The 26,358-nt window shown below is 40.2% G+C and overlaps 1 protein-coding gene across 4 annotated transcripts in view; it reads right to left on the reverse strand.

Annotated features, from left to right (window-relative positions):
* MID1 (midline 1) overlaps positions 1–26,358 on the reverse strand; it is a 268,171-nt gene that overhangs the window by 75,165 nt on the left and 166,648 nt on the right. The gene's annotated exons all lie outside the window — the stretch shown is intronic.

A 26,358-nucleotide genomic window follows, 5' to 3' on the forward strand; every position in this document is an offset into this window, starting at 1 on the left:
CTGCGATGGGGTGAGCTCCCGTTGCTCTGTCCCAGCTCCTGCCAACCTAGCAGTTCAAAAGCTCACCAGTGCAAGTAGATAAATAGTTACTGCTGTAGCGGCAAGGTAAACAGCGTTTCCATGCACTCTGACTTCCGTCATGGTGTTCTGTTGCACCAGAAGCGGTTTAGTCATGCTGGCAACATGACTCAGAAAGCTGTCTGCTGACAAATGCCAGCTCCCTTGGCCTGAAAGCGAGATGTGCGCCGCAACCCCATAGTCGCCTTTGACTGGACTTAACTGTCCGGAGGTCCTTTATCTTTATCTTTTACCACTACTGAACAGAGGCACCATCTTTCAATGGCGATTGGGAGGGCTATGTCACATACATGATGTCTCTATGTCCCGATGTCTCACACGTGAAGTCAGGATGCTGGGAGGAGTGCAGCTCAATGGCCAGTGGCTCCTCCTACACATCCCCTTGGTGCTGCCCCCAGGAGGCTGCTTTGACCCTCCTTCCCAGCAGCAGCAGCAGCAGCAGCAGCAGGAGCAGACCACTGGAGGCATGCCATGCTTGGCTCTGTGTTTCAGCTCCACACTTCTGGGATATCCCAAGGTCCCGGCCCCAACCCCAGAAATACAAGGGGGAACAAAGGGGTTCAGCCCCTAGGAGCCAGCGCCCCTGCTGCTGAAAGAGGTGTAATTAGCTACTGAGCCAATTTCAGGTGGCTGATACTGGTGTACAAAGCCCTATACAGCTTGAGACCAGGATACCTAGAAGATCTTCTCACCCTTTATATACTTAGCGGCAGTGCTTTTTTTCCTTAAAATATGTTTAGGGGCACTCTTTTTGACTCAATAAAATCACCGTTTTATAGTTCAAATCAGGGAAAATAAATACAGTAAATGGACAAAAGCACCAAGATTAACAAAATGTTTAGGGGTATGCGTACCCCCAGGAAAAAAGCACTGCTCAGTAGTTTACTACACTCCACAAGAGACGGCCTCCTACAGATACCATCTTATGAGGTCTGCTCTGCACAATATAGAAATTGGGCCTTCAGTGTGGTGGCCCCTACCCTTTCCATATGAAGCGGTAGTGTCTGTTGTCTGTCTGGCTCTTACTGAAGACCATTCTCTTCCAGCAAACGTTTTAAGTGGAGATCTTTATTTCAGTCTGCATCTGTACTGGAACTATTTTTAACTGCCTTAAAAAATCATCTGGAACTGCTTTTAATTGTTTTCACACCTTTTTGCTTTAGTTACAGTCATATTCTATAACCACGTACTTTAATAGTTGTAACCCACCCTGGGACCTTATGGAAATCTAATAAATTATTATAAATAAAGTACAAACGCTTCTACAGTATACAGTTGGGAAAGGGTCAGGGGTTTTTCACCTAAGGGCTGATTTCACCTGCTACTTTTTTGGTGTGAACCTAAAATGTTTAAAGTGTAGGAGTGGCCAACATTTGTTTGTGAACATTTATTTAAACACAGATACACTTACCAACAGATCCAGGCACTGATTGGCTACAACCGTACGTCACATATAAAACTGATAGAAAATCCAGATTTCCCTTTGCATAGTGTGCAAAACAGCACAAAATGAATTCAAACGAAAGCAATATGGGAAAAAGAAGCCCATAAAAAAGGAACTCTGTTGTAAATAATACTGTAGTAAAGTTCCCAAAATGATCCAAAACCCAGATTTTCTATAGAATTACACATACTTATTAATCTTGCTGAAGAAATCTGTGCATTATATCTGATGCAGAAAGATACATTAGTGATCGTGCCAGAAAACACTAGATTTTCTTTGTTTAGGAGACAACGATCTTTCAAAGTTAGCCAATAAAAAGCCCCATTTCCTTACAAAATATTAAATGAAGCCACTCATCTTCTTTAAAAAAGAAAAGAACTACACACAACTTCCTTTTAACTTATTGTATAAGCTTTATTTTTCTACATTTCTGTCTGCTGACTGCAGCTATTTGTTCAGTAACTGGGTTTTCCTTACTACTTAGGAAGAAAACCCAAACAGTGTTAACTCTTTTGTACTTTGCTATTAAGGCCTGAATTCTAGTTTGACCGCTTGAAAGGTAGGGAAGTGATCAGAGCATTATCGTTGAACAGAATAACAGGCTGCTCATCTGCAAAAAGGATATGAGGAAAAGCATTGTGCATCTGAAGGACTCTAAGAAGCAAGGTGATTCATATTCCTGACTCATTTACAGTTGACCATGAATTATAAGAAAGGTACTAGGATTCTAATTTAGCTTGACATTTGTACACAGAAGAGATTTCTGTGAACTTGTGCAAACAAAGCACATTCAGAATTGAGGCATTCTATGTCATTTCAATTATTCATTTAATTTATAATCACCTTTCTATGAAAATGTACCCAAAGGAACTAACAGCAGCAACACACATACAAAATGGCAATTATAAAAATAGCACCATATAAAAGCAGAGAAAATCAGATCAAGTGAAAAAAATATGCCAACATTGGCTAGCACCAATACACACAAAACTACAGCAGGGATACATAACTACGTTTGCAGGATCTCATTTGGCCCCTAAAATTGGCAGGCACCTCCTCCCTGTTAAATATATCATACATTTTATCCCATGATGTCGAGTCATGGCCAAAGGGTTCTTCTCACATGTGAATAGCAGCATAATCCTACTAGAGGTCTTTGCCAAAGCCTTGGTTGATATTTAGACTGGGAGACACGGGCTCAGGACTTGACACTGAGAATGAGTTGACAGTGCCAACATTGCTGACCCTTCAACACTTGATGAGTTCAAAACATTAACTACTAAAACAGGGGTGGGAAACATTTATTTTTTAACCCACTAAGTGTCACATTCCCTTGGGGAAAATCTGTTAGGGTCCATATGCCAGTGGTGGGTAGGAACACAGCCAAAAAGTAGACACAGCAACTCTGTCTCACCCTCCCTTCCTGACCATCATGCTCCTGGGACTGGGTCAATCTGCTGTTACTAGAACTGGACGTAGGACCTACCCCCATGTTGCATCTGTTTTGGTGCCTCTTCCCTATCACTCCTCTTCCCAGACTCCAGGTTCCCCCCTCTCCTGCAACCCACATGAAATTAGGCTGAGGGCTGTATGTTACTCACCACAAAGAAAATTTGTTGCTAGGGATCTAGCATTTTCCAAAGACAGGCTCTGGGCCTCTCCCAAGTATATGTAATGAGAACCCAGTGGTCATGATCAAGTTCAATAAATATCTTGTACTATAAGTAGAAGGAAAATGGAACTGGAGAACATTGCCTGTTAATTGACATCCCATGAGAAGCTTTGGCATAACTGGCAAAAGACTGTTAAACTATTTTATTTATTTAAGGAATTTATGCCCTACTCTTTAGCCAAAATGGCTCTCTGAGCAGCTTAAAAAACCAGTAATAAGATGGTCCATTCCCTCAGGCTCACAATCTAAAAAGACATTTGCCACTGTGTATTGTGGCATATAAAAAGACTAATAGATTTATTGTGACATAAGCTTTCATTGGCTAGACACCAGTATCAGATACAAGATGGAGGGCTCTAATTCACAAAAAAGTTCACGCCACAATTACTCAGTTCATTTCTAAGGTGCCACAAGCCTTTCTCCGGTTTTTGCTGCAATCAACTAACACTACACCTTCTGGAAGTTGCAATTCCTTTGTTTTTGTTCACAGTCCTTGGGATTTCAAAGAATATGAAATATTAACAACTGAGAGACAGCTAGTGTGATGTTGTGAAGAATGGTAGATCAGACCCAGAAGACTGTCTTAAAAATCAACACCACTGTGTTGTCCCGATGTCTGAAGGGATCTCTGAAATCAGTGATGGCCTGGGACGGTGTGAGCTACAAGACAGAGGTGATATTAGTCAGAAGGACTGCTGTGGTGTCCAAGGTGGAAGTTACATTCAGACGGGTTTCAACACAAGTGTGTAGGTTCTACCCAAGAAGAGCCAGGCAAGGCAAAGCTTAGTTCAATGTAGGAACCTGGATAGCTCCATGCAGTTGTTCAGGCTGCGATGTTATATGAGCAGATTCAAAATGATGCTTCAGGCAATCCCAGACTGAGACTTAAAAGGGGCTTTCAGCTCTGTCTGGTTGGTTAGCTCCACTTTTGCTGGAACAGCCCTTTGCAGGGCCAAACTTTCAGTTTGGTTCCAACTGCATGCCGAAGAGCATGACTCCACTTGAGTTTCTGGGCCAAAATTATTGGACTTGGAAGACAGCAATGTAACGTCCTAAGGTTGAGGAGGTGGTAGCAAAATGGGGGCCTGTTACAGAGAGGCTTCTGGTAAGGTGGAGTTATCCAAGGCTGGCACTGAAGACAACTATATATCTCATTCCCCAAACCTAAAGAGTCTTGACTCCAGGTTCCTAGGTAGCAGATGTTGCTTGGAGTGCTTTTGCTCATCTTAGGCAGCTGCATTGACAACACTCATTACTGGCTCTCGATTATTTAATGCTGCTATTGTTTTTCATATATTGGTTTATGGTTCATTGTTTATCTTTGGTTTTTATCATTTTATTCTTTCCACTACAGTTGTGAACAGCCTTGAGTGCTTTCTTGGAATTGGAACCTCAGGATAAAAATTATGAATCAAATAAACAACATGTTCAGCAATAAAATTCAGTACAAAAAAATTCATTCCAGTAGCACCTTAAAGACCAACTAAGTTAGTTCTTGGTATGAGTGATGGACTTCCATTTCATGCGGCTCAATGTGGTGCCTTCCATAGTTCCAGTTACAGAAAGGTAGCCGTGTTGGTCTGCCATAGTCAAAACAAAAAAATTCCTTCCAGTAGCACCTTAAAGACCAACTAAGTTAGTTCTTGGTATGAGACCAACTTAGTTGGTCTTTAAGGTGCTACTGGAAGGAATTTTTTTGTTTTGACTATGGCAGACCAACACGGCTACCTATCTGTAACTAAAATTCAGTAGTCATGGATGGGACTTGTCTAGTATATGTGGTAGGCTTCGGTATTCTTGTGCGGTTTAAAAGCAACATACAAATTTGTAACACAAGTGGTTGTCCTTTCTGGCTAGTAAGAACTAGCTGATTGATTTCAGACCCAAGGGCAGGCATAGGCAAACTCGGCCCTCCAAATGTTTTTGGGACTACAACTCCCATCATCCCTGACCACTGGTCCTGTTAGCTAGGAATGATGGGAGTTGTAGTCCCAAAACATCTGGAGGGCCGAGTTTGCCTATGCCTGCCGAAGAGGGAGCCAAGAAAATTAGGCACACAAATAAGGCCCTTCTCTCTCTCTCTCTCTCTCTCTCTCTCACACACACACACACACACACACAAACACACACACACACACACACACACACACACTTACTTTCCCATTACAATATACAGCAAAAAAGTGCCTGAATACACTTGCATTTCCATTTTCCACATCGCCCTTCCCCTGCACTTGAATACCTCCATCCTCCTCAAAGAGAAAGGCATGGACTCCAAATGGCTGGGCAGCTGTACAAGTTCCTTCTTCAGATGTGACATCATAGAAAGAAGATCCTTTCCTCACCATATGTTATATGGTGTGAAACCATGTTTCAAGCTAGAGGGTCATTTCCAAGGGAGCGGGGAACTATTTGGAGTAAACGTTGTGAGTTCAAAAAAAGCCAGAGAAGACACTCAAGCTTAGAATTAAAGCATTAAAGAAAAGAAAAAAGTGCACATCACTACAGCACTGAATGTGATTATTCATTAAATGTATATGGTGTTCGGGCAATAAAATTCCTCAATTATTAAAACAACAACAAGATACAGCTTTCCTTCTAGTGAAAGCCTATGGGAAAACTAGCCCAGAACTGAAGCCACTCATTTGTACCAAGAACACTGGTTAGAGAGCCACAACTTTGCAATGTGAGAGGGCATGTGGAACCTGCAACAAAAATGGTGCAGTGTATCCTTCAGCCCACAAAAGGGGCGTTAGTGGTGGAGGGGGTAAGGCGATGGGGAGGGGGGAAAGGGAACACACACCCTTTTGCTTTATAGATTGTGTGAGGAATTCTGGAGAAGGGAAAAGGTTTACTTTCCCTTTCTTCTTCCTGAAACATCTCCACATAGTTCAAGGAGATTTAAAAAACAAACAAACCATGGCATGTACAGCCCCAACCCAAATTTCCCCTTCAGGACCCCTTCTATTTTCCTTTTTTAAAAAATAAAACAGTTTAAAACTTGCAGGGCATGTATTTTGGAAATGTTTTGTACTTCTGCATACCTTAGGATTCATGAGCCTATTTCATTGGCCTCCTTGTTTCTCAGTGGCCCTGTTTCGCTTCCACCCCTGTTGCCACTCAACAGCCTGAAGGAGCTTGCTAAGAACGAAGCCAACACTTCAGCTTTGGGAATAGAGGTGAAGGATCAGATACAATTCAGGAGATTCAGGAAGACTACCTGAGAACTTCTGACCTCTCCTTTCCAGGGATGCTTGCAAAGACCATGCCTGCAAGGTGATAAGCAAGCCACAAACAGAAGAAGAGGTGCCAGAAGCAACACAGAACAGTACAGCAGAATGACTGTATTATCATAAGCAACGATTCACAAGTGCCATTTACGGGTACTGATGGTGGGTAAATCAGAAATACCAAAATCTTGGAACTTCTTTAACTGAATAATGGCTTGTCATGGAAAATTAATGAAAAATTAATGAAATAAACCAATTTGGTCAGAATTAGAGAAGACTTTCCAAGAAATTCCATCCCCCTTCCCCCCAGTAAAAGTGGACTAAATGTTACCGGTAATTATTTTACTTAGCCTTTCGGTGATATTTGCTTTCTGTAGAAAATACCTTACTTTTCATGGGAATGGCATTAAATATATGTACAAGAAAGAAATCATACACTTAAACAAAAAATTGTACTCTTCAGGCATGTAAAGCAAATCCAGGTAAACAAGGGCATGATAATCTAAACCAAGGATGAGAAACCTGTGGCTCTCCTGGAGTTGCCGTACTACAAGTCCCATTACCTCTGGCAATGCACTGGCTATGCAGGTGGGGACTGATGGGCGTTGGAGGGTCACAAGTTCGCTATCCCTGATCTAAGCAAAGGCACTCTGGTCCAGAGCAGTGTCCCGATACTGATATCACCTGCAGATTGCATAAAGTAACCAGCAGTTGAGAGCATGGTAATTGCTACATTCTGGAAGTACTATATGAGTTCAGCAAGAACAGAAACTTCTTTCCTGATGGCTGAGCAGATAACAAACCTTGGAAAAAGTACAAATCATATCAAATAAATCCCATCACAACAACAACAACAGAAGAATGTCCCCTCAGCTTCTCATTGCAATGCCAGCTGGGGTGGGGAGTCCACACTCTAAAGACAGGGCAAGTAATGCTTATGAAACTGCAGCTGGCTGGAAAGTTAGTTCTCTTCTAGGAATCAAACTCAAGTGGCAAACTGTTCTCCACACAACTGGCTTGCTTATTACTTGTGAGGAGCATAAGTGCCACTAGGGCAGCACACTGATGTAAATATCATTTACACTTCATATTCTCACAAAACCTGCGGCTAGGAACCTTTTGAAGTTTACAACTCCCATCTACAATACAGTTGAGATCTTGTTACCCATGCGCTTCTAATGTCACCTCGCTTCATTTTACTTTTTTTATTTTAAGGAATAAGGGTCTACTCAGCTTGCTTTTTCCTTGCACACTTTGTGATCAGAATAAGTATTAAGTGCTTCAGTTTGCAGATGCATAAAAAAGATCAATATGTGTTTCATTAATGCAAGAGGTGGGTAAGGGAAAAACTAGGCTGCGAAGTATGATCTTCACCTCCAAGCTACAGAAAGCACTCGATGTGCCTTGCAGAAAATTACAAGTTGAGGGCACAATTGTGCCCTCTGATACATAACATGCCCCATTTCATAATAACTCTGCATCTTTATGCACATGTTCAGGAGATGCAGCTGTGACAGTCTGCCCAAGGCAATGATTTAGAAAACACTTGCACCTAATGGAAGCCCCAGTTCAACTTACTCCAGTGCAATATAAATAATTCATTTGTGGATTGCTGACTGAAAAAATATGGTGGCTGGCCCTCTTGTGTCATGATTCCATGAAGCCCAGCGGGGTTCAATCTATAAGAATTCTGGCTGCCCCAACAGTGAAAAGCAGCGCCCTTTATGGACATCTGAATGGCTTGGGGAAAGTCTTATCAGTTGTGTGCAATGTTGGAAAGTCTTTTTTCCCTTGCCCAGGCAAGATGCCACTTTAGCTCTTGTGATATTAGCTGCTGCTTGCATAAGATAAGGATTCCCGAGTAATTCCTGTGGCTCACTTCCAGTGTTCCTCTTCTAAGTAAGACGCTGATGTGAATCCTCCTCTGCACATTCAATATTCTGATGAATGAAGCAAGTTCCTTGCTCCACACTCCTCAAAGCTCCCCAGCAGGGCTGGCCCTATCATTAGGCAAACTGAAGCAGGCAACTGATTTTGAATGCTATGGAAAAAAACCCAAATGGTTAATAATAATAATTGTTGTTGTTGTTGTTGTGTCTGGAAGAGGCAGACACACCTGTGGAACTTCTCTGCCTCAGGTGTTAACATAACTTGACAGGGCTTGGGTACTTAGCACCTTGAATTGGGAGGTTGACATTTGCTCTTCTGCTTCAGGTAGCAAAATGTCTTGGACTGGCCTTGTAACACAGCTCCAAAAGAGGTGCTGAAGACAAGTGCATTTCCATTTCAGCCCTTGAAGAGCAGAAAGATGCAAGAACCATCACACACTGCAGTACCAAAAAATGAATTCCTCAGAGCTATTGCAGCTGCCTTTAAAAAGCAGCAGTTCCACATTTGCTCTGAGAGCAGCCAAGCTCCTCTGACTAGTAAAGGTGGCTTCTAACGGAAGAAATATGGAACTGGATAGTGAATTGAAGTGGATAGGTTAGGGGTTGGCAGTGCCCTCTGCAACTTTCTCCAAGAGCACAAGACACTGCCCCAGTCCCCAAAGCCCCACCTGCTATCACCCACTGTTTTCACCCTTGTGGAAAGACTTCATAAGAACATACAGAAGAGGTCTCTTCTCTACATTCCAGCATAGGCCTGCCCATGCTTGCAGATAGTATGAAGTGAATCTACCAAACTGTTCTGTCAGCAAAATGTTATCAGAAGATGTTGTGAGTGCTTAAAGCTTAAGGGCATAATGCTATTATGGAGCAGCTGCATCATCCATTTTATACAAAACGCTGAAGAAATGCTTTTTAAGGATGGGCAGTAAATATGGTGATCAAGCCATGATCATGAAGAAGACATTTTCTCTTCTCATTAGCATGGGTGAGTTACATAAGAAAGTTTGGCAAGCAAACAATAGAGGCACTAAGTGCTAACTTAAATTAGACAGCTGCATAGCCACTGCAAAAAAGTTAAGTGCTTAACGGGACTTGACACTAGAGGCAATCATGATTTGATAAAGTTGACTAAAAGAAGAACTATAGGCACTTTAGCATACTTTAAAACAGAATGGAAGAAGTCTTTCTATGTTTGTGTTTTTTTTTCCCAAATACATTTTTATTAAGGTTATACACATAACAAACATACAACCAAATACAAAAGAAAAAATTGTAACAAAAAAGAGAGTCAAGATATACAAGCCAACTTTTTCCTCTCTCTAACTATACAAAGATAGATTAATCTGGCTATTTCACAAAACAGTAAAAGATTAAAAAAAAAAAAAAACACCCACAGAAACCGCCTCCTGGACTTCCTTCCATCCTTTTGGTAAGTATCAAATATCTGCTTCCAATTACGTATTTGATTTTTAATCTATAGGCCTAAATTCACACGCTGGTAGTATTTGTTCTGACCCCGCCAATCACATTAAGCATTTATTCCAATATAGTTCCAGTATTTACTCCAATTTTTCAGAGATTTCTGTTCATCGTGGTCTCTTAATTTACCTGTTAATTTATCAAGCTCAGCATATTTTATCATTTTAATTTGCCAATCATTTATATTGGGGATAGTTTCCACTTTCCAATATTGTGCCAATAAAATTCTCGCTGCTGTGGTGGCATAGAGGAATATCGTTCTATCTTCTTTCTTAATATCTATACCCGTCATTCCCAGCAAAAAGGCTTCGGGTCTTTTGGGAAAAGTGTATTTAAATATTCTTTTAAGCTCATTGTAAACCGATTCCCAAAAGCCTTTCACCTTTTTGCATGTCCACCATAGATGATATAGGTCACCCTCCACCTCCCCACATTTCCAGCATTTCTTATCTTTTAGTCTATACATTTTGGCCAACTTCACAGGGGTGTGGTACCACCTATATAGCATCTTCCAAACATTTTCTCTCAGAGACATACATGCTGTAAACTTTATGTTACAATTCCACACTTCCAGCCACCTTTCAAAATCGATGTTATAACCAAAGTCAATTGCCCATTTAATCATTGCCTCCTTCACCTCCTCGTCCTTTGTATACCACTCTAAAAGTATGTCATAGATTCTAGATAGGGTTTTGTTTTTACCTTCTATTACTTCTACATTGAATTTTGATTTTTTGTCATCAAAACCCAACTTCTTCTTGTCCTCTTTTAGCAAATCATTCACCTGGTGGTATTGCAACCACCCAGTGAATAGATTTTTTATCTCTTCATAAGGTCTAAGTCTTGGCCCTTGGTCTGTTTTTCTTAACATTTCTTCATAGGTGGCGTTTTTCCCCTCCATGTTTGTTTTCTTCACCGTTAAAGCCTCAATTGGTGAGATCCACCATGGGGTCTTTCTTTCAAGGAGATTTTTATTCCTTTCCCATGATTGGTATAAAGGTCCTCTAAAAATATGATTTAGAAAGCTCTTGTGGGCCTTCACTTTCCCATACCAAAGGTACGAATGCCATCCGTACCAATTATTAAAGCCTTCTAAATCCAGTAGATCTCTATTCTCCAGTTTTATCCAATCTTTTAACCAAAGTATGCAGGCCGCTTCATAGTATAGACTTAGATCCGGGAGAGAAAAGCCCCCTCTTTCTTTTTTATCTATCAAAATTTTCATTTTTATCCATGGCCTTTTCCCCTGCCAGATATACTTTGCCAAGACTCTCTGCCACTCTTTGCATTGTTTTAGGTCTTTAAGTATGGGGATGGTCTGGAATAGAAATAGCATTCTAGGCAGAATATTCATTTTGACAACAGCTATCCTCCCCAAAAAGGAGAGTTTCATCCTCCCCCAAAATTCCATGTCTTTCTTTATACTCCTCCAGGTGACATCATAGTTATCCTTATATAAATTTATGTTCTTAGCTGTGACCCATATCCCAAGATACTTCACTTTCTTAGCTATTGCAATTTCCGTCCTTCTCTCTAGATCTATTATTTCTTCCTTTGTTAAATTTTTAACCAACGTTTTGGTTTTATTTTTATTTATCTTAAGTCCTGCCACGGCTCCAAATTCGTCAATCTTTAATAAAGCTTCTTTTACACTCTTTTTTGGGTCTTCTAAAGTTAGTACGATGTCATCTGCAAAGGCCTTGATTTTATATTCCCTCTTTCCTACCTGCACTCCTTTTATTTCTGTTGCCCCCCTCAGTCTCTCATTCAATATTTCTAGTACCGTTATAAACAGTAAAGGAGACAGGGGGCAACCCTGTCTAGTTCCTTTATATATACCAAAATATTCTGTTGTGATGTTGTTTATTACCAATTTTGCCTTCTGTTCCTTATATATTGCTTCTATCCCTCTTCTAAATTTCTCTCCCATTCCCATCGTTTCCAGACTTTTCTTCAAGAACTCCCATGAGATGTTATCAAACGCCTTTTCAGCGTCTATAAATACCAAGGCCGCTTGTCTGTCTATATTCATATCCAAATATTCAATAATATCTATCAGATTCCTTACATTTTCCCTTAATTGCCTCCCTGGAAGGAAACCCGTTTGATCTTTATGTATTTTGTTGTTCAAAACCTTTTTTAGTCTTTCTGCCATTATATCTGTGAATAATTTATAATCATTATTTAATAATGAAATTGGCCTATAGTTTTTCACTTCCAGGGTATCTGCATCTTTTTTAGGAATCAAGGTAATATATGCTTCCTTCCAGGTGTTCAGGATCCTTCCTTCCTTTAATATATTATTCATCACTTCTCTTAGCACTGGGGATATTTGGTTACTTAGTGTTTTATAGTATTTGGCCGAAAGGCCATCTGGCCCTGGGACTTTCCCACTTTTCATCCTTTTAATAGCCTTTTTTATCTCTTCTTGAGTAATAGTCTGGTCTAATATCTCATTTTCTTCTTTTGAAATTCGTTTTAGGTGATGCATTTGCAAAAAGTGGTCTATTTCTTGCTTTGTTTCCTTTCCTCTTTTATATAAATCCTTGTAATATTTTTGAAATATCTTTCTTATCTCTTTTGGCTCTTCCACAATCCTTTCTCCTTCCCTTATCCTACTAATCGTATTTTGTTTTCTTCTTTCTCTTATTTGCCACGCCAGGTATTTTCCTATCTTATTTGCTGACTCAAACGTTCTCTGATTCATCATTTTAATTTTCCATTCTACCTCTTGGTCGATTATTGTAGAAAATTTAGCTTGTAATATCTTTATATTCTGTTTTGCGATCTCCTCATTGGGGTTGATAGTCAACTTTCTTTCATTTTCCATAATCTGTGTTAGGATCTGTTCCTTCTTTGTCTCTTTTTCTTTTCTTACTTGACTATTTTTCTGTATTAAGAAGCCCCTCATAACTGCCTTTCCTGCATCCCACACAGTCTCTATAGCAGTTTCCCCATTTAGATTCCATTTAAAATAGTCTTCTATTGTCTCTATTGCCTTATTTACAATCTTCTGATCATTAAATAAAAATTCATTCATTCTCCATCTAACCGTTCGGATATCCCTACCTTTTAGCTCAATGGAGACCGCATTATGATCAGATATAGTTCTTGGAAGAATTTCCGATTTAGTTAGATTTTGAGTTAGTTCCTTCGAAATCCAAATGCTGTCTATTCTTCCCCAACTCTGATTTGGGTTTGAGAAGAAAGTATATTGTTTTGTAATGGGGTTTTTAAGTCTCCACGCATCAATCAGTCCCAGATTGCTTACCATATCAAAGAAGGATCTCGGTAATTTACTTCCTTCTTCTCATGTTTTTTTGTTGACTTATCTAGGTTTGGGGACACCACCCCGTTAAAGTCACCCATCAATATCATTTTTTGGTCCGTCCATTCCATCAATTTGTCTCCTAATTCCAAATAAAAGGCTGATTTTTTATCATTTGGAGCATATATTCCCACAACAATTATTTTTTCTCCCTGAAACACCATTTGAACAATGACTACTCTCCCTTGGTCATCTTTGTATAATAATTGTGGATCATATTTTTCCTTTATGTATATTACCACCCCTCTTTTCTTCACTCTATCTGATGTCACAAAATCTATTCCCAATATGTCTCTTGGAGACATATTAAATCACAGTTCTTTTTCAGTAATATGTGTGTAATCTGATTCCTTTTATTTTTATTGTTCAATCCATTCACATTCCAGTTTAGTATTTTTAATGCCATCTGTTATATACTATTTAATTAACTTATTAAACCTATATACAATTTAGTGTTCTTTGTCTCCTTCCTCTAGTTCTTCTCTTTCTCCTATTGAGCTCTCCTCTCTTTCTTCTTCTTCACTCTCTCCTTTTTCTTCTCCTTGCTGGTTCTCTACCTCCTCCTCCCCCATCATTTTCCCCAGGTCCTTCTCGTATCTCCTTGCAAATTTTTGAAGTTCTGAGATAGTGGACAGTTTAAACTTTTTTTCTTTGAAATAGAATGAAATACCTTCCGGAAACTCCCATCTATACAAGATCCCATTTTTCTTCAGTTGATTTGTTAATTTTTTATATGGGTCCCTCCTTCGAAGAAATCTCGAAGGAATCTCTTTGTAAATAATAATTGGGTTTTCTTCAATATATAACCTTTTGACATAGTTCTGTTTCAAAATTTCGTTTCTTATCTCCAATGAGTTAAACATGGCTATTACATCTCCTGGCAATTTTTTCCCTCTGGCCTTGGCCGATTTTGTTCTTATTCGAAATATGTTTACCAAGCAATGGTTTATCTCTTCTTCTTTTCTATCTAGCCATATTGCCAGCTCTTTCACCACTTTAACTCTAATATTCTCATTTAGATCCTCTGGTATTCCTCTAAGTTTTAGGTTAGATTGGTTTTGTCGCAACTGCGTCATAGCCATGTTGTCCAACAACTCTTCCTGTGTTGCTCCTATTTCTTTAACTTCTAATCTAATCCTGTCCATCTCTTTCCTACTGTCTTTCGTATCCTTTTGAACCCTTTTCACTGAATCCTCCAAAACCTTAGCTTTTACCGAGAGATCCTTAACTTTCCCTTTCAGTTCCCCTACCACTTCCTCCAATTTTTTGTCTAGAGTATCTTGTACCTCCATCAATTTTCTCTCAATATACTGTTCATTATTTTTAAATTCCTTTCTTATTTCGGCCATCAAGCTATCATAATCTCTAATTTCTCTTGCCTCCTTCCCCTCTTCTTGTCTTGAAGGCCTCCTTTCCACTGGTGTTGCCACCCCCTTCTTAGAACCGTTCGGCATTTGTATATTTAAGTTTAGTTCTTCCTAGTATACTGTATAATGTAATATACTATGTGGGTAAGATATAGAGGTAACAAGGTTAACAAGGTTAACGTCTCTCAGATATTACAACAGGATTCCAAAATTGACTAAATTGGTACAGCACAAAAATTAACCCTTAATTAAGATCAGATATTAATAATACAGTTTTAACTGTACCTAAATTCAGACACGTATTTGAATCCTCAGAGTCTTATAATTAAATGTAGTAAACACCTGAACCTCCAGAAACACTTCCAGATTCAGGGGGTTCTCAAACTCATGAGCAAGGTCCTGCGAAAACTCATGAGCAAGGTCCTGCGAAAACGTATTCTTTAACTTTGCATCCCGGGGTGTATGTCTCTTTAAATCCCGAGGAATCAAGAGAATCACAGCTGTCTCTGAAGCTCAAGAATGTATCCGGTTGGGGATGAAGAAGGCGGGTCCCCTTTAACTCACTCAATATGGCAGTCCTTTCACAGTCTCACCATCTTTAAGCAAACTTTAAACAAACTTTAAACACAGTCTCACAGTCCCTGTCTTTAAACACAGAGTGCTGCTAAGGCACCTATATTCCACACTCCGTTTAAGTCCCAATTCTCCCCAATCCTGAGGTTTAAAAGCAAAAGTCCTCCACCGAAACCTGTGCTGGCTAAAGTGCTCTCCGTCCCGATGAAACAGAAAAGTCTTTTTCCCCTCTCCCTAGTCAATATAATAGTTCAACTGTTGCCTTGCCTCTGACACTTTATACTTTGCGTCTGAGGTCTTTCCACCACACACTCACTGACAGCTTGTTTCCTCTTTTCCTCTTTTGTTTCCTCTCTGCCACCGTCTTGCTATACTTTCTTTTCACCTTACCGCCAGGAATGGACTCCTCCTCCTTTTCACCAATTATTTCTTCTCCGCTGGGTTCTTATCAAAACATTCCTTTAATCTTATCTAAGTAATTTCCAATATTTCTTTTGTCCCCACTGCTTTTTCCACAGTGATTTATAGCTACTTCCCAGCTTCTCCGCTGTTGTTGGAGGTCCGCCGCTTTCCCTCGGAGCTTGAGGCTTCACAGCATGGAGTCTGTTGCCTCCCCTTTACACTGCAGCTCCAGCCTTGTTAAACGCCGGCAACACAGGTGAGCACAGGCAGCGTCGCAGGGTACCTTGTCCCGCAGGATTCCCTCCTGTGGTTTCAGGGTTCACGTAGCCTTCGCGACCCCTCTAAATCTCCATGCTGTTCGAGACTCCCCCATAGGAGTTATCTCGCACTCCTTTTCTGCGGCCGCGGCGTCTATGTTTGTTGGTTATATAAACAAAGTAAATTGAAACAGCCTGCACAACTGAATTTACCTGTATTTTACTACAATAATAACAAAGTCTAGCTTTTTCTTTCCTAACGCTATCCACCTACCAGTGCATAAGCAATATTGCTGAACTTAAGAACGATAAACTTTGCATTCCAGAAATTAGATTTGAAAAATTACTATTTTATAAAATCACAAACACAGAGGGGCGTTAATGTGTGTGCGCGCACGCGCACACACACATGCGTACAACACACAACATTTTTCAGGATTACAGACTGGCATTTCCTTTCATTGACCTGCACTTCCTTTGGCAACCATATAGTGATGTGTGACTCATTAGGAATACAGAAATTGTTCCTATGTGGCTGCCTGTAGAAGAGAATGATTCAGCCTCAGCTTTCTCAATCAATTGATTTTCACCAACCCTTGTTTTCTTTTGAGATTTTTTTTTGATAAAAGAACTGCTCAGATGCCATCTATCTGTGCACAGCTCCCCCTATTTCTCCTCTTCTTTTGTTCCACTGCTTGTGACCTGATAAATCAGCATGCATAAGTAATTCTGGGGATGGGAGAGTATTAAGCACTATCCTGACTGGCAGCATCACAAATTAATCTGCGGACAATTCCAGCAATAGCTCCATGAACTTTAGACCTCCCGGGTTACCGGACCCTAAAGCCCCCTTCTTATGCTCTGCATCACACTAAAGCCTTCTTTAGTTTGTGGGAAACATCTTTTTATCTATATGTTTAGATGCACAGATGAAATGAGCTGACCTAATGCAGTCCTAAAAGCACAAAGACAAGCTTTTCCTCAAAAAAAATTTAGCAACACAAGCCCGGGTGCTTCTTCACTGAAAACCATTAAATCTTCTGAAGTCTCCCCAAAAGGCAGCCTAAAGAAATATTCAATAAATATATGAATAAATGCACAAACTAGCATTTAATAGTATCTACGGAAAGTGATATAGTAGAAATAGCCCAATGAGAAACAAGCTTTTTTGGGTTGTTCTACATTTCCTTTTTTGCACTGAAAGTCTGTAGCATTTGGCAAACTGTTCCAAAGCAGAATAATTATGTTCAGCTAAAATGACCTAGCTTAACAGATCCCACAATATGACTATTTCAGGCAGTTGCTTTAATTTTTCCATACTGACTTTATCTTTGATGCCATGTTAAGCTGAGGTGGTCATGCAACTGATACCACTATTTGGACTGCTCAATGAGCTGCAGGATCTTGTCTAATTTTTCTGTGTTGCAATTTCAATGAGACCCATTCCCATGAAAGCATCCTTAAGATTTCAGTTTCCACGCTAAGTCCAAAACCAAATTTTATTTGCAGGACTTTTTGAGGACTTTCTCTGATGAGATTTGAAGCTTCAGATATGGTCAGAAAGAACTTTATAGTATTCACAAGTTAGTCTTCAAGAGCATAAATCAGTAGGTGCTTTTGCAATGGTGCTAAATCAGATTTGTCTAAATGGGGTGTTTTGAGTGGCCACACAGGAGAGTCTATCGTTTAGCCATTATCTCATTGTTTCAGTTATGCATAGCAGCATCTGAGTTTGCCAAATGTCTACTGTTTGCATCTCTTATTACAATGCCATGCCATTTCAATGTTCACTAATCCTCAACTTCCTTCCTGGAACTATGACCTTGTTTTCTACTCTCTTTTATCTCTTATTCTCAGCTGAATAAATCATAATATGTTATGATAATAAGATTCTCTCTAAGTGATAGACTTCAAAGCATTAAAATTGTTCTTCTTTCCTTCCCATGCTACCACAGACTTTATTAGTTTTCCCTTAGAGTGTGTAGACACACACACACACACACACACACACACACACACACTCCAAAGCTTAAGCAAAACATAAAATAACCTAATTGTTGCAGATAACTACCATCTAACATTTTGAAACATGGTAGCGTAAGAAAGGGAAATTTTTGAACCTAAATTGCAGCACCCTTAGATGTTCAAATAACATCTGAGTGTGTCATATCCTGACTGAAAGACAGGATTAATGTACTACCATGCCAGCCCTCCCAGACAAGCCAACTCTTCCTACACTTTGCTCAACCATATCAACTGAAAGACAAATCTGACAATAAATTTAAATAATGTTAGGGACTGCAAAGGCAGGTGTGGAGGAGACCTGTGGGAATCTATTCACCTCTCAGACATATGCCAGTGACTCTGGACCAACCAAAAGCTAAACACTTACTTGGGTGAGTAGACTGACCCCTGGATTCTTGAAAGAAAGGAACATTTTAACTTCCGCAGGGCAGGCTTCCATGGCATAAGAGCTACATCTTTACCCAAAAGCTGCATTGGCTGAAGACATGAAAATGAAGCATTTCCCCCAAAGTTTGCTGTAGTCCCCATCCCGCTCAGTGAGTGAACTGAATCTTGCGTCTACACTACTGCGGACATCCCTTATTGCCTTCTTTCGTCACCTAGACAGAAATGCTCTAATACTTTCCTTCCCATGGAAAACTATTTAAACAATGCCTTTCTCTGACAATTGCCTATTGTCACCCTGATGGTTGTGCTGTATAAGCTTCTCTCCCCCCACCCTATTTTATTTTCAGATCATAAGGTTATGTTCAAACATGTATAAGAAAGAAATTAAAATGAAAAGGCTGCTTTCATGACATCTGACTTCTGCCTGTTCTATTATCTGGAATGTACTGGTAGGATAAAATTGTACAATTCCAGATTCTGAGACCTATGGAAAATGGAATTAACCTCGACTTAAATGCTGAATGAGGCCTGAGAGCAACCTTAAAGAGAAAATGCACATCATATTCTTAACATATAGTGCTACATGTTCAGACACCTGTTGTGCTGATAGACATGCTACTATAGAACTGTCTTCAGCACAAGCACTCTAAGAGGGACCCTTAGTAAAAGTTCAAAACCAAAATAAAAAATTGTCACAAGTGCCTACTTTACAAACTACATAGGGCAGCTGTAAATGTGGAAAGATTTTATAGTGCTTCAGAAACCTATAAAGCCATGTTAAATGTCCTCCTTAGTTCTGCAAATACAAAGTCCAAGCTGCGTTCCTAGGGCTGACACCTTTTTCTTTACCCTTTTCAGGACAAGAAAAGGGTCCATTGGATGGTTTAACCACATTAATGTCACATGTACACATCCCTTCTTTTACCCAATGCTATCTTTTTCCTTACCGCCCAGCACACCAGTGTCCTGATAAGGCCCACAAGTAGCTATTTCTAATATAATGTGTTTTTTAAGAGCCACATTTTGTACCATATACATATAGTTTATCCCTTATGACAGAGCTTTCTGAAAACTGTATTGTATAAAAAGCCAAGCACCCTTGCCCTCGGTCTTAAGGTGTGTGTGTGTGTGTGTGTGTATATATTCCTTGCTGCTCAGACTCTAGGCTGTGAGCTCTCACACATTTTTGCTTGGAGATATGCTGCTGGATCTTGACTGAGAGAGGGAAGGAGGAAGGTGATATCGTTTGCATCTACAGTGGATGTTCTGCTGTGCAAAGTGGTTCACCTAATAGCAGTGGCGTAGTGTGGGTGGTGCAGGGGGGGCCGGCCGCACCGGGTGCAACATCTGGGGGTTAGGGCTAGGGGGCACAAATCCACGGGTTAGGGGGCGCAAATCCACAGGTTAGGGGGCGCAAATTACTTGCCTTGCCCCAGGTGCTTGACAACCCACGCTACGCCACTGCCTAATAGCAATGCCAGGTTGATAAAGTTGGGCTGCTGGGTGCCCTTAGCAGAAAAGCAGTAGTTGGCATCCATAGGACCACAGTGGCACTCTATCTAGTTTGTTAAAAATAAAACAGTAGGGGCAGTTCTCAGCCTTTACTGATAGTTGCACGGTTTAGACAGCTTAAGTAAAAATGCAGTGATCAAAGCACGAGCCAAAGCTAGACAGGTGACCAATTCTCAGCTGTCTGTTCCAAATACTGCAGACTCAGAACCCAGCTGATCTCCAATCCACATTTACCATGAAACAAATATAACAAAAGCCACTGTTGCAAGCAAATGTAAACTTTAGTGTAATTATACATCAGTACTGGACAACAGGGGAGATGGGCGCACAACCCCCGAGTCTGTCAAGACTGGCCCGTACGGGCAGGGGTACCTTTACCTTTACCTTTTTACTGGACAACAGGCAAAACCTCTTAATACTTTTTAACTCTGCAGCTTTCCCAGCATCAAACTATACTGAGGCCTTCACTCTGCAATTCAGTTTTGTGATTCCCCTCTCCCCATAGCCATTCTGTTCCTAATAGTAAGGTTAACTGAAGTCTGTTGTCGCTGTCAGAAAAAACATGCTCTTTATTAGCATGGGTTTATATCAAAGTTTTGATAATTCCCAGTGATCTAATCCTATGGGCTTTTCATTATGCTGTAAGAAAGAAAATTTTTAGCTGTCACTTTGTCTAGTCATTAACAAAATTCTTTCAAGTGTTGGGATTCCCACTGAAACCAATTTAAATTTCTTTTACAAGATTTCCCTGAAGCTTGCTTTCAGGTGTGACATGACAGCTGTATTGCTTTCATGTTTACTCGGAAGCCATCGTTAGATCAGTGTGGACTTTTCAGGCTAGCAAACAGCCAGCACAGTATTCTCCCAGCCCGGGTGATAGGATATGGATGGGATTCTTTATCTTACTGATCACATTTATATGCTGCCTTTCTTCAATAGAGCAAAAGGTGCCGTGAACCCCAGATGATCTCCAGTCCAGGCACTGACCAGACCTTGGACCTGCTTAGCTTCAGCAATGGGGTTGCATCATGGTCCTTCAGGCTGAAGGTGGACCACCAATGCTGGTCACTAGAGATGCACTGTGCTCTGCACTTTTTGGACCCCCAAAATACTCCCCCCTCCACAAAGGGCTAGGCCCCCAGGAGCTAGCATCCCTGACTGTATCTCTTTTCCAGCCTACCAAGATGGCATGGCCTCTGCCTGGAGTTCTGGCTCTATCCTTCTCCTTCCCAAGAACCCTTGCAACTACTCCCAGCTATCTGCTATCTCCCAACGCCTTTTCCAGCCCTCTATTTTTCAAAAAAGAGCACATTTTCCCGGTGCAACATCATGCCTCCTGTAACCTCCACCTCTCAATTCTACTATTGTCTTCTGATAATTAACACACTGGGGAGGACAGCACCTGCATGGTCAATTGCTCTTTAATGGCCCGGTAGGGGGAGTGGGTGTTGTTGTGATTTAAACCACTGAGCCTCTTAGGCTTGTCGATCGGAAGGTCAGTGATTTGAATCCATGCAACGGGGTGAGCTCTTGTTGCTCTACCCCAGCTCCTGTCAACCTAGCAGATCGGAGCATACTAACGCAAGTAGATAAATAGGTATTGCTGTGGCAGGAAGGTAAACAGCATTTCCGTGCACACTGGTACTTGTCACGGTGTCCCATTGTGCCAGAAGCAGTTTAGTCATGCTTGCCACATGACCTGGAAAGCTGTCTGTGGACAAACGCCGGCTCCCTCGGCTTGAAGCGAGATGAGGACCACACACCTTTGACTGGACCTAACTGTCAAGGGGTCCTTCACATTTACACAATGGCCCGGTACTTAGTTCTCCTTGTGCTCTTAACAGCATCACTATCAGCGATCTGAACATGGGAACTAGTTCAGCCTGTATGTTAAATCTACCGCTTGGCATCTTCCCTTCATTGCTTCAAATATCAGCAAAATTCTACTCCCTTTACTGATTTATAACACTGAATAACTCTCACAGCTATGGGTGCCCTTGCATCCTCAACCTCTGTTACCCCAGATCTGTAACAGTTATTTTTGGCTTTAAGATGTTGCTTAACCCACTTTTATTGGACCAAGACATGTAATGTCTAAATTGTCACTCACTCAGTAGGTTTTCTTTTGTGTCAATCATTAACTGTGCTGGGCCTAATGGGAAAATCTCACCTTTCCCCAGACCTCTTAAAAACTTTCATGGAGTGCTGGAACATGCATATTTGCAACCCCATACTTTCTCTCTGCTCTGCCTATTCATGGAAGGGGGGGGGAGTCAGCTATATTACTAGAAAATTGTTGAAATATTCTTATGGATGCTTATTACAACAAGAATTAGTTTGGGAAAGCGATAGACAACTGTTGCAGGAATTCTCTCAAACTTGCACCACTATCATAAAGCTTTTGTTGTTGTCAGGAATGTGATGTGGGATACTGAATGAAGAAAACGGATCCAGAATTCAGCATCCTGAGCATCACAGCTTTATTTTACCTTTAAAAAATAATGCTACTAATCCTCAAAATTTGAAGATATACCTGAAAGTGTGAGTGCAATGCCAGGTAAACTCTCAAAAGCCAGAATAGGTATTGTGCACTGAACACATTTTTCAGACCCTGATAGTAATTGTGGTGCACTGACAGCTTACAATAGCACAGTACAGAGGAAGCATAATCTCATTTGTCCCAATGGCTTGTAATGACCTTCAGGATGATGCTAGACACTGCTCTTTACAAAGACGAATGATTAATTCAAACTCAGCTCATACCACCCAGTGCCCATATTTTGAAATAAATCTTCAAGACTCACTAACTACTTTAACTTAATGTGATTTTTTTTTTACTTGCCGATAGTCTATTTACAAGAGTTGACAAGCAGAGAAAATGTGTGGCCGATGAGTGTCAGACTTCAAAACTGCAATTAGTTATTGACATGCAAGCTGGCACATCACCAGCAAAGGGAGCTTGCCATTATAAACCAGCCAACATAAACTTGAACAACTTTCTTTTGATTAATTCTCAAGGACTTGGCAAAAAAAGTCTCAGAACTACTTACCCAATGTCAACACAAATATTAGTTAAGCAATTGTCCATGTTAGTTTGAGGCAATTACCAACCTCATGACCCCCATAAAAACAACAAACACAAAACTGTTGAAAGATTGATTGATTAAATTTCTAACATGTGTTGACATAGCATGGTTTCATAAAAAAAAAAAAAGCCCCATGAACACACACCACAACCACAACCAACATTAATTTTATTTGTTGCTCCTTAAACTAGTGAGAAATATTTTGTGTTTTAAATAATAATTTAATACAATTAAATTAAAGTTAAATTAAATTACTATTTAGGGGATATGTAACTTTTAAGGTAGTCTGGACTGCAAGATTCAGGTGCAATCTCAAGTCCACCCTAAAATTTGACCTTGTATGAATAATTTGCAGTGCACTCAATTTTATTCTCTTTATGAACTGATTTAGTGGATATGGTCATTTTGTTTTCTTTTTTTCTCAACAAGGTTTTGTTTTTCATACAATGTAATAATAAAATTAATATTTAAAAAGCATTATTATTATTTATTTATATGCCACCCATCTGACTGGGTAACATCAACCATTAAAAACATCCCGGAACACGGCTGCCTTCAGATGTATTCTAAAAGTCAACTGGTAGTTTATCTCCTTGAAATCTGACAGGAGGGTGTTCCACAGGGCAAGGCCCTCCGCCTAGTTCCCTGTAGCTGATGCAAATACATCGCCATCACCAGTGTGATCAGAAGATGTTTTGGGAGTGGGCGTCATCCTCCTTCCACCTCACATGTTCATTTTGCTAAATTTGGTTGAGTGGAAATGACCACTTGGGTGCCACATAGAAGCATGAGGGTGTTGTTGCATGGCATGGTTGCCATAAGAGACCATGAGAGGAGCCCTCCTGGATCAGGCCCAAGGCCCATCTAGTTCATCCTCTTTGTCCGCACTTGTTATTCCCAGCAATAAGTATCCAGAGGCATATGGCTTCTGACAATGGAGATGAAATATAGCCACCTCAAATGGGAATAAATCAGCCAGAATCCTAGAATTGTAGAGTTGGAAGTAACCCTGAGGTTCATCTAGTCCAACCCCCTGCAATGCAGGAAAAATCATATTGACTACATTGTAATTTACTTCAGAGTAAGCATGGGATTGTACTGTAACCTTGCCCTGCTATTTAACTATCAAAGCCAATGTATGAAAAGACACAGAAAGACCTAGTTTTGCTTCAATAGTAACAGAAATAGGACACGTAAACAATCCTTCCCTTTGTCTCCATTTAACAGTCAAAATGATATCTATTGCATTTGGTAATATAATAATTGTGCCATAAATGTGTTAAACCTAAGTATGTTGCAACTAAGGATGGGAGCTCTAGTTCATGAAAGCTTATGCTTTAAATAAAATTTGTTAGCATTTAAGACTGCTTCAGTGCATTCAGGAATTTGAAGGAAAACTCAAGAGATAACTATTCTCACACTCAGAATAAATGTCAAAAATAATAATATAGCATGGAAGACATCATAGCAATAGCAGGATCAGTTCACATCCTAATTGCACCCATGGCCTTGTTCATTATTTAATCTTCATAAGGATTATATGGAGGGATGTAGGAGAGGATTTTAGAATTTAAAAGGTGATTTTCTATATATTTTTAAGACAAATAAATGGTTCTTTTCACCAAAAGCAAGGACATGTTTCAAAACAAAGCCTAGTGGCTTTTTCTTGTCCTATATCCAGATTGCAATATTTTGCCTGAAGGATCATACGACAGAATAAGTAAACATATAGAGTATTAGGAGAATACTGCAATGCAAAAAAGGATGTTAAATTGCTCATCCAAGGGAGTGACATAAGTAATACTGACATAATTTCTAAGTAGCAAAGCAAAACTAGGTCAAATCACATTGACCTATCTAACGTAAGAAGCCATTCCCCCCCCCCGTCCCCCGTTAGAATTCACTATGTAGATTGTGGCTGCAGGCATTAATGTCCTCTGTTATCGATGTGTATAATGTTGTCGCTCTCCTTTAATATCTTATCACCATATTGGTTTAATCAAACCAAACACAACTACAGCCTACTTTTTAGCATTTTTAACTGGAGAAGAAATCCTCAGCTGAATTGCTTTGTTTGGCTTCTTTCATCACAATACAAAACATAACATTAAAAACCCTTTTAATGAAGGGTTTAACCCATTTTTTTTAAAACCATAAATCTCAAAGTGAAATTAATGCAGTGAATGGGTTCCATAGGTCTGATACACATTAAAGTTACATCATTTACCACTGTCTCTGACATTGCCACCCCACCTCCCCAATTATTAACGTTGCTTTTAAAAGAAAGGGATAAACTGATTAATTGGTCTAGCAAAAGCAGACTAGTTTGGGCATTGTGAACTGAAATCAGGACTCAAGAGGGAGGTGGACCAGAATACACATATCTTGGGATAATCACCCCAGAGCCTACCATTTGTTTAACTGTTCAAGACAAGAAAGCAAAGGTTGAAGTGAAGCTCATGGAGAATCAGCAGCCCATGGCAAGATCAGGCATTCTTGGTTCACCTCTCTTTCACCTAGGATAAGTGACTGTGTCAACAATAGGAGGGCAGCATTCTCTAGTAAGTGGAGTTCACATTCCATAGAGAAATTGACTGGCCTTTGAATGACCTAGGACAGCTAGCAAGTGAGCACAGCTGCAGCACCCTGGAAATTTTTTGAATGAGAGATTGTCATCTCAGGACAAAAGCGCTGGGATAGCAGTTTTCACCTACCATTGTGCACAAGGGCTTCTTGAGGTTCAGCAAGGTGAGACATAAATGAAAGATGCTGCTCTTTATTTCGCAAGTTTTCAATGACTGTCATGCAAGGACGTACTGTCTTGTAAGCACATTTGCATAGTAACCAGCCAAATGTTGCCTACATTCTAGCAGTGCGATTCAGTTCTCCTTTACACACACAATACTGTGTATAAAGCTAGATTTTCCTGTCCTAGCTGTGTGTGTGTGTGTGTGTGTGTGTGTGTGTGTGTTGTCTTCTCATGTTGCATATGTAATTCCTGACCAACTGCCTGGGTTTTTTAATGCTGATTCTCAAACTTTGTCATAGTGAGTCTAACTAAGATTGTCATCCTTATGCCTTTCATAGTCAGCTGCTATTGCGTAGAAACTGTATAGCTTGAAGATGCTGTCAACTTCAGCTTCAGCTAGAAGCTTCCCTTTACAGGAGGGATGTATAATGGCTCGGATTTAGTGTTTTACTCTCTGTTCTTATTATATCTGTTGGTGGGCTCCTTTATGGAGCCAGAAGGTGGACTATAAATATTTTAGGGCAGACCAACAGAAATTTTTAAACAGATAACCTTTGTTTGAGGTCACTTCCAACTCTACAACTCTGTGATTTAGTTGCAAGTATTACATAGCAAACTACTTAATGCTGAGTCAAATCGGGGCTCCATCTGTCTTAATATTACCTACTCTTACAGTGACTTTCCAATGGTACCTTCTCAGAATTGAGAACCAAGGCATGCTTGTCTGCCTAAGGAAAGAGGGACTATCACCTTCGAAGCCAGTCTGTTACATTGTAAGATAACACATAACCATTATGAAATTCTTCCTAATATTTAATTGAAATCCCCATACTTATACTATAAACCTGTTGTTGGATTCTACACTCTGGTGCAACTGGAA

This window comes from Podarcis gaigeae, assembly GCF_964106915.1.
Source record: "Podarcis gaigeae genome assembly, chromosome: 4".
NCBI lineage: Eukaryota > Metazoa > Chordata > Lepidosauria > Squamata > Lacertidae > Podarcis > Podarcis gaigeae.